Source organism: Glycine max, chromosome 18 (genome assembly GCF_000004515.6).
Source record: "Glycine max cultivar Williams 82 chromosome 18, Glycine_max_v4.0, whole genome shotgun sequence".
Classification (NCBI taxonomy): Eukaryota; Viridiplantae; Streptophyta; class Magnoliopsida; order Fabales; family Fabaceae; genus Glycine; species Glycine max.
The window spans coordinates 28,094,294-28,109,162 of NC_038254.2; the positions used below are offsets into that span (position 1 = coordinate 28,094,294).

The 14,869-nt window shown below is 32.6% G+C and overlaps 1 long non-coding RNA gene and 1 other non-coding gene across 2 annotated transcripts; both read left to right on the plus strand.

Moving 5' to 3' along the window:
* Positions 1-2,944: 2,944 nt before the first annotated feature.
* Positions 2,945-3,051, plus strand: LOC113000316 (small nucleolar RNA R71). Its single transcript, XR_003265606.1, has one exon. It is a non-coding gene; the product is annotated as a small nucleolar RNA R71 (small nucleolar RNA).
* An 8,407-nt stretch (positions 3,052-11,458) lies between these two features.
* LOC102666456 (uncharacterized) lies at positions 11,459-12,873 on the plus strand. Its single transcript, XR_419527.4, has 3 exons — positions 11,459-11,598; positions 11,948-12,064; positions 12,619-12,873. It is a non-coding gene; the product is annotated as an uncharacterized lncRNA (long non-coding RNA).
* Positions 12,874-14,869: the final 1,996 nt, after the last annotated feature.

A 14,869-nucleotide genomic window follows, 5' to 3' on the forward strand; every position in this document is an offset into this window, starting at 1 on the left:
ACTTCAATACCCTTATTGGAAATAATGTGGCCTAAAACTATACCTTGCTCAACTATAAAATGACATTTTTCAAAATTTAGAACAAGGTTAGTTTCAATGCATCTATTCAAAACTTTTTCCAAACTATTCAAACAACCATCAAAAGAGGATCCATATACAGTGAAATCATCCATAAACACCTCTATGCAATTTTCTAAAAAATCACTGAAAATACTAATCATGCACCGCTGGAAGGTACCAAGAGCATTGCACAGGCCAAAAGGCATCCTCCTATAGGCAAAAGTGTCGAAGGGGCAGGTGAATGTGGTCTTTTCCCAATCCTCAAGAGCAATAGTAATTTGCATATAACCAGAAAAACCATCAAGGAAACAGTAGTAGGATTTACCTGCCAGGCGTTCAAGCATCTGGTCAATGAATGGCAGGGGAAATGGTCCTTTTTGGTAACCTGGTTCAGCCTCCTATAGTCAATGCAGACTCTCCAACTGTTCTGCACCCGAGTAGGAATCAGCTCCTCCTTCTCATTTTTTATCACTGTGAGGCCGGTCTTCTTCGGGACTACCTGGACGGGACTCACCCATTGGCTGTCGGAGATAGGATAAATGATTCCAGCTTGCAAAAGCTTGGTTATCTCCTTCTTCACTACATCAAGAATCACCGGGTTGAGTCTTCTCTATGGCTGTCTTACTGGTTTAGCTCCATCCTCTAAATTTATTCGATGCATACATGTGGATGGGCTAATACCAGGAATGTCCGCCAGGGTCCAGCCTATAGCCTTCTTATGCTTCTTGAGAACTGACAACAACTTCTCCTCTTGCTCATCAGCAAGGGAGGCAGATATAATCACTGGAAAACTCTTGCTATCATCCAAGTAAGCGTATTTTAAATTTGATGGCAGAGGCTTCAATTCTGGTGTGGTTGGCTGGACAGTGGTAGAAGGAGATGGTTTCTCAGCCTTTACCTCATAAAGAAAGTCAGAGGTATGTGTACTTCCTGAAACATGGTTAGTCCTATCTGACTCTATAAAATCAATCTCGAGAGGTAAAACACCACTACCAGACATGCAATCAATATCACTCTCAGATTCACTCTCAGCATCAAATTCATACATATGATCAAGTACAATTTCAGACTCAATGCATGAAGAGTGAGAGGCATGCAGATTAGAATAAAGATCAATCATGTATTCATCAACAATATGGTCAATTATTTCAGCACGAAATACAGAAAGATCTTTAGATGGGTATTTCATAGCATCCAGAATATTAAAATGAACAGTTATATCACCAAACTCCATGGATAGTGTGCCTGCATAAACATCTATCTTAGTTCTAGCGGTTTTCATAAAGGGTCTGCCTAGAATGATGGGAACTGATCCTTGAGAAAATCCATCTTCCATATTCAAAATATAAAAATCAACAGGGAAAATCAGTTCACCAACTCTAACTAAGACATCTTCTATGAAACCAACAGGATAGGCAACACTTCTATTAGCTAAATGAATTACCACATCAGTTGACTGCAAGGGACCTAGAGATAGAGAATTAAAAATAGACAGAGGCATAACACTAACAGAAGCTCCTAAATCTAGCATGGCATTGTCAAACTTACTATTCCCTATAATACAAGGTATGCTGAATGTACCTGGATCTTTGCATTTTTCAGGAATTTGAGGAACAGATTTACCAATCAATGCGGAGACATTTCTGCCCATGCTAATTCGTTCACTTCCTTTAAGCTTCCGCTTATTAGTGCACAGCTCCTTCAAGAATTTAGCATATCTTGGAATTTGCTTTATTGCATCCAACAGAGGTATGTTTACCTCTACTTTTCTAAATGTTTCCAAGATCTCTTTCTCTGCCTCTTCCATTTTTTTGTTGGAAACTGCTCTTGGAGGGAATGGAAGAGGGGGAATGTGCTGCTTCTGCAAATCAGAATTACCTGTGGAAGAAGATTCACCTGCACAGAAATTGTTAGGTAAATTTTTGTCATCACCTTTTTCTGGAGTAGAGTGAAGTTTGGCAGGTTCATTTGCAGATAAGGAAGGTGCTACGGGTTGAGGTCCTTGACACTGCTTTCCCGACCTCAATGAAATGGCACTGACATTTTTGGGATTTTGGACAGCTTGAGAAGGTAGCTTGTCAGAATTCTGGGACTGTTGTTGATTCAATTGTGTAGCTAATTGTCCCATCTGATTAGTCAAGCTCTGAATGGAAGCTCTGGTCTCTTGTTGAAACTGCATGTTTTGCATAGTCATTTGCCTCACAAGTTCTTCGAGGGAAGGTTGTGGAGGGGCCTCAACTGTTGGCTGTTTCTGGGGCTATTGCTGTTGTTGGATTGGTGAAGGAATGTATGGTCTGCTTGGGCCAGCAGCATTTTGGAAGGAAGGAGCAGGCTGTTGTTGTCTTGCTGAGGGTTGGATCATCTGAGATTAGGGTGATTCCTCCATCCAGGGTTGTATTTGTTGCTGGAGAGGTCATAATTGTTCTGCTGTGGTTGATTTTGCTGCTGAGGTTGAGGAGGTCTATTGTAAATATTTGCAGCATAAGCTTCAGGCTGCTCAATTGCTCCAGGTTGCTGCATGGAAGGGCAAAGGTCTGTATGGTGGTCAGCAGAGGAGCACAAACCACAAACCCTTGCGACAGGTACAGATTTCTGATTCAAGGCCAGCTGGGTTACCAAGTTAACCAATGCATCCAGTTTGCCTTCTAGCTTCTTAGTCTCAGATGATGCAGTTGAGTTTGTAGCTACCTCATGCACTCCTCTAATGACTATGGCATCATTTCTGGCGCTAAACTGCTGGGAGTTAGAAGCCATCTTCTCAATTAAATTTCTGGCTTCAGCAGGAGTCATGTCTCCAAGGGCTCCACCACTGGCAGCATCTATCATACTTCTCCCCATATTACTGAGTCCTTCATAAAAATATTGGAGAAGAAGCTGCTCCGAAATCTGATGGTGAGGGCAACTGGCACATAGTTTTTTAAATCGCTCCCAGTACTCATACAGGCTCTCTCCACTGAGTTGTCTAATACCTGAGATATCTTTCCTGATGGCTGTGGTCCTGGAAGCAGGGAAATTTTTTCTAAGAATACTCTCTTAAGGTTATCCCAGCTCGTGATGGACCTTGGAGCAAGGTAATATAGCCAGTCCTTTGCCACTCCCTCTAATGAATGAGGAAAAGCCTTCAGAAATATGTGATCCTCTTGGACATCTGGGGGTTTCATGGTGGAACAGACAATATGAAATTCCTTCAAATGTTTGTGCGGGTCTTCACCTGCAAGGCCATGAAACTTTGGAAGCAAATGAATCAGTCCAGTTTTAAGAACATATGGGACATCCTCATCAGGGTATTGGATGCACAAGCTTTCGTAGGTGAAATCAGGTGCAACCATTTCCCTTAGAGTCCTCTCACGGGGTGGAGGTTGTACCATGTTCTCAGAATGTGCAAAATCAGAATGCTCAGAATCAGAATGCTCAAAATTATAATGTTCAAGATCAGGATGTTCAAAATCACCAATAACAGAATGCACAGATTCACCAGTAATGGAATGCTCAGAATGATCAAAAGGTATAAAATGATGCCTAACTAATCTATGAAATGTCTTATCTATCTCAGGATCAAAGGGTTGTAAGTCAGATGGATTGCCTCTAGTCATACACTACATTCAGCATACACAACTAGTTGCCTTGTCATGTAAATAAAGGTGTAGGTTTGAACTACAGCTACCCTCAAATGATATCCAAATGACTTGAAATTTTGTGAGCAACCTTATAAAATGATGAGAAGATAGCACAAAAATTTCAGACAAAAATTCAAAGTATAACTATAGAAGCTAAACATGGTAGGTTAAGAAAAATAAGTGAATAAAACTTGAAAAATAAAAAACTTTTGACAGAATCACTTTTTTTGGACGATGGAGACCTCAGCCAGCCTATGGCAGGCTGCCACGGCGTAGGAAATTTTTTTCTACCCCAAATACATATATAATAATTGCGATTCTGATACCCGGAGCAAAAGTTATGGTTGTTTGACGTTTTGACAAACACAAAATTTGCTACTTTTTTGGAACTTTCAAATCTGACCAAACTAAAGGCTCTAGCTATTTTTCCCACAAAATATGGATTAAAAGAAGTTACCACCAAAAAATTCAGCCAAAAATAACAACCCTAGCTACTAAAACAAAAAATCACAAATAATTCAGCATGGGTGGTCGCTAAAATCCGTCGTTACATGATTTCTACTACTACTCTGGTTTGCCGCAAGCAAAAAATGGTCGCTAAGTCCGTCGCAAAACACTATTCATAGCAAAACACCCAAAACTGAAACAGGGGAAACGCTTAATAGAAAAACTGAAACAGAACACACACTAAACAAAATACCAAGACACTAAACAACATTAACACACATATTAACACAATACTAACAATTAAACATAGAACACGGAAAAAATTAAACACACAACGCTAGCTATTATGAACCTTTGGACACTGCTCCCCGGCAACGGCGCCAAATTTGATCGAGGCCATACCCGAATCAAATAAACATGAAAATGCAGTAACTAGGAAGTGATCCTAGGTCGTTTCCCAACGAGCAATGACAAACCAAATGTTCATAATATACTTGCGCAGTAACAGTAACGATTGGGGGGGGGTTTGTTTGTTTTGTGATTAAAGAGCAGAATAAGTAAACTGGAATATGAAACTACTAATATTAAAAATGGGTTATTTCCTCTGATTCAGAAGCCATTCTCTTATCCTGGGTCATGGAGAATTTGTCCCTAACAGTTAACCTCTTAATCCAACCCTATTTCAATTTACTAAGCAAAAATCAACTTAGGGTTGTCAATCCGTGATTAGGCACCACATACACCAGTTAGCCCTTCGTCCATTAAGCATGAACACAAGTTAGGCTCAGAGGCAATTAATCGAACACGAAGCGTGCACTGATTAATGTTCACGAATTTGGGTTAACTGGTGAAGGGAAAACTGCCAGGAAACCACATTATAAACGAAACCTCAAAGAGAGCTGGGCTTCGTCCTCAAAAGGAAACAACACCAAAATATTTAGCCTTCCATAGATTCTAACAGAAAACGTAAATGAAACATGAAGCAGAAACGTAAACGAACAAAAATGTAAATGAACAGAAACGTAAATGGGACAGAAACGAAATTGAAAGCAGAAGAAGAAACAAGAACGAAATTGTAATTAGAAGCAGAAAATGTAAAATTGCATTACGTGAACAGTAGCATCAAAGCAGAAAACGTAAAACCCTAAAAACCAAAAGCTCTGAATAATGAATAGCATAACAGAATGGCCTTCACGAATCCCAAGGCTGCTATTTAAAAAGAGTCACTCAAAGTCACTGGGCCCTATTACAATACTCTTGCCCAAAATGAAATAAACACTGAACAACATAAAATAAAATTGCGAAATTTCCTAATTAGAAATTAACTAAGGTAAGCGCTGCTTTATTTGCCCTCTTCAAGTCCATAACCAAAATCCGGATTAAGCCCAATGTTTCATTAATTCCTGAAATTATATTAAAAACATCAAATTAGCTAAATGAGCCCAAATAATAAAACTGCCTGATTAATTGACAATTAAGACCAATCAGTAATTAAAATGGTGCAAAAAAGGGTTTAGAAAATAGAAGAAAATGATGGCATATCAATTACTATCCTTTAGGAGACTCTTGATACTTATGGTTCTGCCTTAGGGCAGATAATCAACTACCAAAAATTTGAGATTTTCTTCAGCTCAAATATTCAACAAGAGCAGAGGCATAACATATCTTCTTTTCTTGGAGTCATAGAGAGCATTGTGTAGCACCTTTAAATATAGACTTCCAAAATAACCTACTGATTCCCTTAATAAAAAGATAGTCTCAAGCCTTCTTTATTATTAACTCAAAAGATAAGGAAAGATTGAGGAATTTTTTGCCGAAAATACAAACTTTCTATTCCAATTTATTAAAACTCATTTTCCTTGTTAAAGCATGCATAATAAATCATAGTAATCACTTATTGTGTTAAAACTACAAATCAATGAACAAAATCGAAACACTGACATAAATAAAGCATGCATGCTTAAATAATTAGTAATGGCAAACAAGTGAGCCTTCATTGTCACAAAATATAAATAAATAAGTTTTAGGTACCATAATGAGTAGCAAAACATAAGTGTCTCAATGAAACCAGTAAATAGCATATATAGTCCCAAAGTGACAAGTAAAGTAATATGGGTAAGTAACGATTGAATAGATACAAAAGGTTTGAGCCTAGATATAAATATGTGACTTGTACTCAAAATTCTTCAGAGTTTTTTAGAACATTCATTGTCATATCCTCTCACAAGAAAACCTTTGACCAAACACTTGCAAAATCATTAAGAATTCTTATAAGTTCTTCAACTTGTATCATTCTTCTCCAGAAGAGAGCAACTTTCTTCTGTACTTCAAAGCGATCAATTGTTAATCAAGAGACAATGGATCTCTTGATTTGTAAAGTTCTATGAACACAAGGGAAGGGTATCCCTAGGTGGTTCAAAATTTGTAAAAGGATTTACAGGTTAGTGGAAATCTCAAATAGGTTACTTGAGGATTGGACATAGGTACAGGGCGTGGCCGAACCAGTACTAAACTGAGTTTGCAATTCTCTCTTCCCTAAACTCCTTTAATTTATTGCATTTTAATTTTACTTTGTATATTTCAAAGAAGTATCAATTGAATTGTTCTTTACTTCTTTTCTATTAAGTCTGCATATTTCATTTAAAGAGAATTAAAATTTATTAGGGAAAATTCTTTAAACTTAATTCACTCCACTTCGTAAGCTATTGAGGTCACTTGTTTAACACCTTCATCAACCTATCTAGAATCATAACGAAACAAAAAAGGCTAATCGAGCTAGAAAGAAGAATTTTAAAGGAAAAGGAAAACCCTTTGGCACTTGGGAGCATGAAGGAGTTTTGTTCAAACCATGCTTTTTGCTTTCGTTCTTTATTTTTGTTACTCTTGTTCAGTTTTGGATACAACCATAGATGGAAAAAGAGAATCAGAAAGAGAGAAGTAGGAAACCGTATGATAATTGTTGATAAAAAAATTTAAAATGATACAAAACAAAATGAAGAAGGCAGGATTCGGCCTTATAAAATACATAAAAAATGAGAAATTTGAGTGGGGGCAAACAGAAAAAAGGAAATAAAAAGGAAAACTTGTTGTCATAGTGGCCAACCATGGGAAAGCTGAATCTCCAATTTTGCTTTCGCTGGGTGAGAAATCGAAAATGAAAATATAATAAAAAAAAGTATGTTACTACCATGAATACACGTCATTTGAAACCGCAATCTCTCCGGGAAACAATGTTGACGTATGAGAGACAGGAGGATGAGTGATTGACAAAAGAAGAAAAACATATGACTTTGTATCCAATCTCTGCTGCAATCCCACTGAAAGTACGACGCTTGATTCTCTGAAACCTCCTCCCTCTCTAAACGCCTCTATCTCCTCCTGTACCAGTTTGTTTTCTTCACGTCATTATTGACTTCTGGTTGCCACCGTCCCCCGATCAACCTCCTCTCACCGTACTTGAAACAATTGGTTTATTGAGAAAAAAAACCTAACCTCCAATACAACCTAAAGAAGAAACGTTAATGATTCCACTCCGCACGTTACAACTTGATCTTCATTTATCTATTTTCAAATGCATTAGGAAATATCAATGATTAAATGTATTGAATTTGACATTCCCATGAATTGCTTTAGAAAAACAAAGCGTGCATGCATTAATCATCCAAGTAATTCCTTTTATGAAAATAAATCATATATTAGGGAAAATATTTTTACATTATTTGTTTAGGTTTTTTCAGATAGATAATATAAATAGGAGTGAATAAGCAATTTAGTCCCTGAGATTGTACCCATTTTGCATATTAGTCCCTAACTTAATATTAAATTCAAAATAGTCTCTATCTTTACATAAGTGTTGCAAAATAGTTTTTCCGTTAAATTTTAAAGTAACAGTGAGGTCAATTTTAGTGCCATGTGAACTATCCTACGTGGCACTAAAGGATGATGTGGCATGACACGTGGATGTGTCTCCTAAAAGATGCCACGTCATTTGATGATAACAAAATGAGTAAATAAGCAATTTAGTCCCTGACTTTGTACCCCTGTTGCATATTAGTCCCTAACTTAATGAAAAATTCAAAATAGTCCATATCTTTTGCATAAGTGTTGCAAAATAGTCCTTAACTTAAAAGATGCCAGAAATCATGCTTAAAGTGTCCATGCATTGCAAAGGTTGTGCCTTGCATGATTTCTGGCGGCGCAGATTCCTCCTTGGATTCCTTATCATCTTTTGATTCCTCTGGTTTTTTCTCTTCTTCTTTCTTTTCTTCTTCATTTGTTTTTTTCTCCTCCACTTTGTTTTCCTCTGATTTTTTCTCTTCTTATTTAAAACACACAAAAAAAAAATCAAAACCCGGAATGATACATTGATGGTAATTGAAGAGAAAAAAAAGAGGAAAAGAGAATGGTTATGCAGACCTCGCCCATTGGTGTTGACGGCTACAAAGATAAGGTTGTTGCTGTGGATTTTTGGTTCTTTTTATTTTTGCAAGTGTGTGTGAGTTCTTTTTCGTATATATGCCTTAATTGGTTCAGAACCATCAAATTTGAAGAAGCCACTCATTCTATCATCATCAAATGACGTGGCACTAAAATTGACCTCACTAACAACATTATTTTAAAATTTAACGGAAGGACTATTTTGCAATACTTATGCAAAAGATAGGGACTATTTTGAATTTTTTATTAAGTTAGGGACTAATATGCAACATGGGTACAAAGTCACGGACTAAATTGCCTATTTACTCATTTTGTTATCATCAAATGATGTGACATCTTTTAAGAGGCATGTCCACGTGTCATGCCACGTCATCCTTTAGTGTCACGTTGGATAGTCTATGTGATACTAAAATTGACCTCACTAATGACGTTACTTTAAAATTTAACGGAAGAACTATTTTGCAACACTTATGCAAAGATAGAGACTATTTTGAATTTAATATTAAGTTAAGGACTAATATGCAAAATGGATACAATCTTAGGGACTAAATTGCATATTCACTCATTTTTTTACTGCAAGAGATATAACATTAATTTTTGTTTTTATTTAACTCAATTAATTCCTTTTAATGCACATGTTTTGATCAAACTAAATAAGAAGAATTAGAATACCTTTGAACACGTTAGATATTGTTCTAATTGTTCAAGAAATGAATGACTCTTTACTTTGTGTCTTTTGTTTTCCATCATGATCTAATAAAGAGTCTGCTTTAATGACCAAAGAAAAATTAATTAAAAAATAATTTTATTTACCATAAATACTAAACATGTTATTTACATATTTACCCTTTGAGTGGAAAAATAAAATGATAAAAATGTCTCAGACCTACTTACTTTTATATATATATATATATATATATATATATATATATAAAGATAAAGATTAAAAAAAATTACAATGCATTGGTCAAAAGTTGGAAGTATAGTAATTTATGAAACAATAAGTTGAGCAAATAAATGTAAAAATCAAATAAAATTAGGTACAAAATCCAAATTGTAGGTAACTGATAACAGATTTAGTATTCGTGCAATGCAATCGATATAAACAGTTTATCTTTGAGTGATGAGTATTATATGAATTATATTAGTTGTAAATTTTTCTTAAGCTTTTACTAGTGCATAGTTATTAATGTTCAATTAAAAAAATCTAAAATTATAATAGAACCCAATTATTTTCATGTAATTTTAATTTTAAGCTGGTTTTAAAATAATTGTACATCCTTATGAGTTAAGTCTAAATTTCTTTTATTACATTCATAAAGAAATATTGATCTCCATCAGTGATATTTTATTTGTACTTATGTTAAATAAAATAAATCATTCAATGAATAAAATACATTTATATATATATTTAAAAATTTATAATAATAGATATAAAAAGATATAATTTTGCCATAATAATTTAGATGTTCAAGTGATTTCAAATAAAATGTTAATCCCCGTTAACTAATTGTAAATTTTCTACATGTTTTTATAAAAGCTAGCGAAAATACATGCATTATCGCCTTTTGTGTTCGCATTTTTACTATGCTGTTGTGTTTTATTACGCTAATTAGTTTATATTATTTTAATGAAAAAATTCGTAATACTAACTATACTATTTACTTCTTGTAAAGTAAAAAGACAGTTATGACATTTTTTAGTTCCTATTTATTATCACATATAATTGTATATTTTAAAATATTCTTAAAAAAAAACTTATTTTATATATCATTTTTTTGTGAATATTTTTTATATCTTTTAATTTATCATCAAATGCATAAACGTATGTATTTAACTCCTTAATTAAGTTTGATTATCTTAATTAATGAACATGATAATATAACAAAACGTTGCTAATATATCCATGAGATAATAAGTTAGTTTAAATTAACTTTTTACTAAATAAAAGAAAAATTATTATAAAATGTATAAAAACAAATACAACAGTCATGAGTGGATTGCTAACAAAAAAAGGTATTCTTATTCTCAAATTTTCATAATGGTTTGTTTGAGTGTTACTACAATGACCCGAGGTATAAAAAAATTATATATATATATATATATATATATATATATATATATATATATATATATATATAATTTGAAGTAGCATATATTTGTAAAACTGCATAAAAATGAAAGGTGATTTGGCTGTGGCTAATCCACAATATGTATAAATCAAATTTCAAAATTAAAAACAAATTATACAAAATGAAAGATTTATACATGATTGAACAAACTAAGATCATATGAACTAAAAAAAGATGATGTTTATGTCATTAATCATCTGCAAAATCCATTAACTAATAAGATATTACAATGGCCCGATCTGGTCCAATCCGGCCCGGTCATTGACTTGGTCGAGGTAGTGGGTCAGTGATCCAACCGGTAGACTAGTAATTGGTTCAGTTTGATCCGTTATATATTTAAAAATTCAAAATTATATATGTATTTATTACATACAAGTATATAACTAACATTATTTGATTAAGTAAAGTTCATTCATACTCCTAAATCTAAAATAACTATTGAAATATTAACGTTGATAACACAAGTTTTAATTCAATAAGACAATTACACAAGTCCATGATAAGTTTTGAAATGAAAACACAAATAACATCGACATGATAACATCCATAATTTACATTCAAGGAGCCAATATTGGGTCAACTTCAGGTAATCCTTCTTCATCAAAAGAATGAGACTCTTCACTGATATTGCTTTCATTTGGATTAACATTTTCCATGGTGTTTTTTGGTGGTTGTGGCACATCATCATCCTGATTTAGCTTACAATTTGCCGTGTTAATGCTCCCTAACTTTGCAATCACGTGGCTCTGACAAACAGGACAACCTTTTGAGTGAGAAGGTCAAGAAGCAATGGAAGGAACTGGAAGAAAATAAGTTGATGTGACTGTATTAGTATAAGTTTGAACTATTATTTTATATTAATTTTGTTCATCAACAGGTCGTATTGGAAAGCAATGCCGAGAGAGGTAGGCAACAATAGACCTTTTAGATTTTAGAGTGGCCATTTTTGTGTATACTTTGAATTTATCTTTTTTGTCTTATTTGATGTATTACTTTTTTCTGTGATCCAATGGCAACTTTTGTGTACAATGTACTAATCAAGAACCATTTTCTATAGCCTTTTCTGTTAGAGTTTTCTGCTTGGCGTCTAACTCTGCACATGTTACTAACTCATCAAGAACATATTTGAATCAAATTGATTATCTTTTATAAATATGTTAGATAACCTGAGGTTTTATATTTGGCATATAATTGTTTCTTTGTTTCCTATAAAATACGTTAGATGAACTAGTAGTTAATTAGTTATCATTTCAGGTACTAATACTTGCTTCCCGGAAAGAAGGATGCATGGACAGAGGAGGAGGAACTAGCTTACTATTACCAAATATACGACAATAAGTGGGCAGAAATTGTAAGGATTCTTCCTGGAAGGTACTTTGTTTGAATGTTAATATGCAGGTTTCAAAACATTCATCAATACGTATGTATAAAGTATGATTTTAATCATGTTAATATGATTTGATTTTGGTTATAGTTTTAAAAAAATAATCTGTTTATTTTGAGTCAATTATACTCTTCAATGAATGTTGAACTTGAATCCTGTTCACCATGCTTTAGTTTTGTGATGTCATAAATATTTAATTCCAACTTTAGAAAATATCATTCACCTCACTTCTTTTTCACTAGATTTCCCACTCACATTAAGGACTAAAATGTTCACTTCATAAAAGTGGAACAATGTAGGCTAGCAAAAGTGGAACAATAATATTGAAGACATTGATAAATGTACATGCTTTTCTGGTTTAAGTGCTACAAATCTTTCTGTATCTAATGACCCATGATAATTATTTGTATCTTTTTTGAGAATATCAAACTATATTGGTACTGAATTCAGGAACATAATGCTTTTATTTTGTGTTTGATAATGTGTATGTTTTTATATTTTTTGGACATGATTGTGACTCACTTTGCTTTGCTTGGAACAGTAAGATATGAAGCGCATCTATGGGATAACAGCCGTAGGCGAGAGGTTCAGGCCAGAAAAGGGCATCAAGGTTTTTTTTTTCTCTCTACGTGTTTTTTTAGTAGATGAATTAATTTGAACTTTGAAAATAAGAAAATGATAAGAGTAAATGAGTAAAATACAAAAAGAAATAAATAGGGACACTGACACTAGTATAAGACACGCAAAAGTATATGTAGAGGGAAATGACAACATATATACATTATATTTTGGAGTGTACGTATGTACAGTTATAACAAAGGTATATTCATGATATTAAATGTTATATTTTTTTTATAAAAAAAATAGTTTTGGATTTTTTATTGCTTGCTCCAAGGTGTTCGTTGATATTTTTTTCATAATTTTATTCTAAAAAGAGATACCATGATTTGTGACCTTTAATTATGAATTTGTACGTACAATATTTCATATATATATATATATATATATATATATATATATATATATATATATATATATATAAAATAAAAAGAAATAAAAATAGAGACTAAAAAAACAGAAAAAAATGTATATAAGATGGTCGATATACAAGAAAGATAAAAGAATATTATAAAGGAATTGTACAAATAATATATTAATCCTTTTAATAAGGAAACTTATATAGGAAGCAATTAATAAGAAGTGTAGGCGAAAGACTTGCTGAACCTTTGTAATCAAACTGCAATAGAACTTTTTTTTTCTCCATCAATTATTATTACATAATTTCCTAGTTTTGAGTTGTCATTCTGTTGCTAGTTTGATTACCTATCAAAACAAGAAAAACACATTGCAATTGTTTGGACTAGTTTTAATTTCTTCCAATTCCATGGCTGGGAAAGATAGAATCCTAATTTTGGGACCCACTGGTAGACTACTAATTGAAGTCCAGTTGAAGATCAATGTAGCAATAAAAAAAGCTGGAAACGTCAAGGTTAGTCCTTTTTATTGAATAATGTTAAATTCTTATATACTATGAGATGAGGATTGAGGAGTGATTAAATTAATTTCTTTTCAGTTGATTTTGTGGTATAAAAATAATTAATGAATGTGTTGCACGTGCTTTATCATCTATTAGGATTAAGATTAGGATCAGGATGTCTGAATATAAGAATTTTACATGATAAAATATATTTTTTAGTTTTTTTTAAATATAATTAAATTAAATTTTGTTCCATAATTTTTTTTATTGTTTTTCATTCTTAAATTTTAAAATTTGAATCATTAAAAATTAATGATTTTCACATTTAAATACATATTACATCATTAAAAGTTAATTACAGATTATTTAAAAAAAATTAACACTTATAAGAATCAAAATCAATAAATTTCTTTTAAAGACTAAAGTCATATTTGGCTAGATTTGTATAGATTCAAGAATATTTTAACCAAACTTATATACATTAAAAATAATATTATGTTGTCCAAAAATATTTATATATTTTTATTAATGGCTAGTTTATTGAATAAAAAGTATTTTTATATCTAACTATTATAGAATAATTCAATTTGAAGAATGAGAAGCCACGATTCCAATTGTAATGGAGTTCATCATGGGATGTATTCGTGCACCCAATCCCATCCAAACTTATATACATTAAAAATAGTATTATGTTGTCCTTTTCGGTGCACTCTATTTTTTGACTAAATATTGGTAGTTACTTTGAGTCTAGGTCATTCAGAGATAAAAATAGAAAATAGTTGATACGAGAATATTTGTCAAAACAAATTTACAAGTTAGTTGAAAATTAAACTTATAAATTAGTTGAAACTCATAAGAGCTGAAATAATAAAAATTTATAAGCTAGCTAGTTGATTGAATAAAAATATTTAATAATATTAGTCAATAAGCTAATTAATAAATATAAAATGACATAAATATTTTGATTTAATTATTTTAAATAAAGAGAGATATCAAATAAATTAACAAGGATTTAATTACTTGATTTCATTATAGGCCAGATCGATATGTTGCATCGTTTGGCAAGTTTTCCTATCATTATTCATAATGGAGATCCAGTGTGCCATTTGTTGAGCAATTGCAAGCTCTTTCCAAGAACTTATCAATGAGGGAAAGGTGATTGATTTCACTCAATTTACTTCATGCTTTAGCTTTCCTAGTTTTCTAACGATTTCTAGTGATTTGTGTTGGTTTTGGCTTAGAGAAACTGAACACATTTTTTTATTTTCTAAAAGTATTTATTCCAACTGAAAATATTGATATTTCCATGAAATTA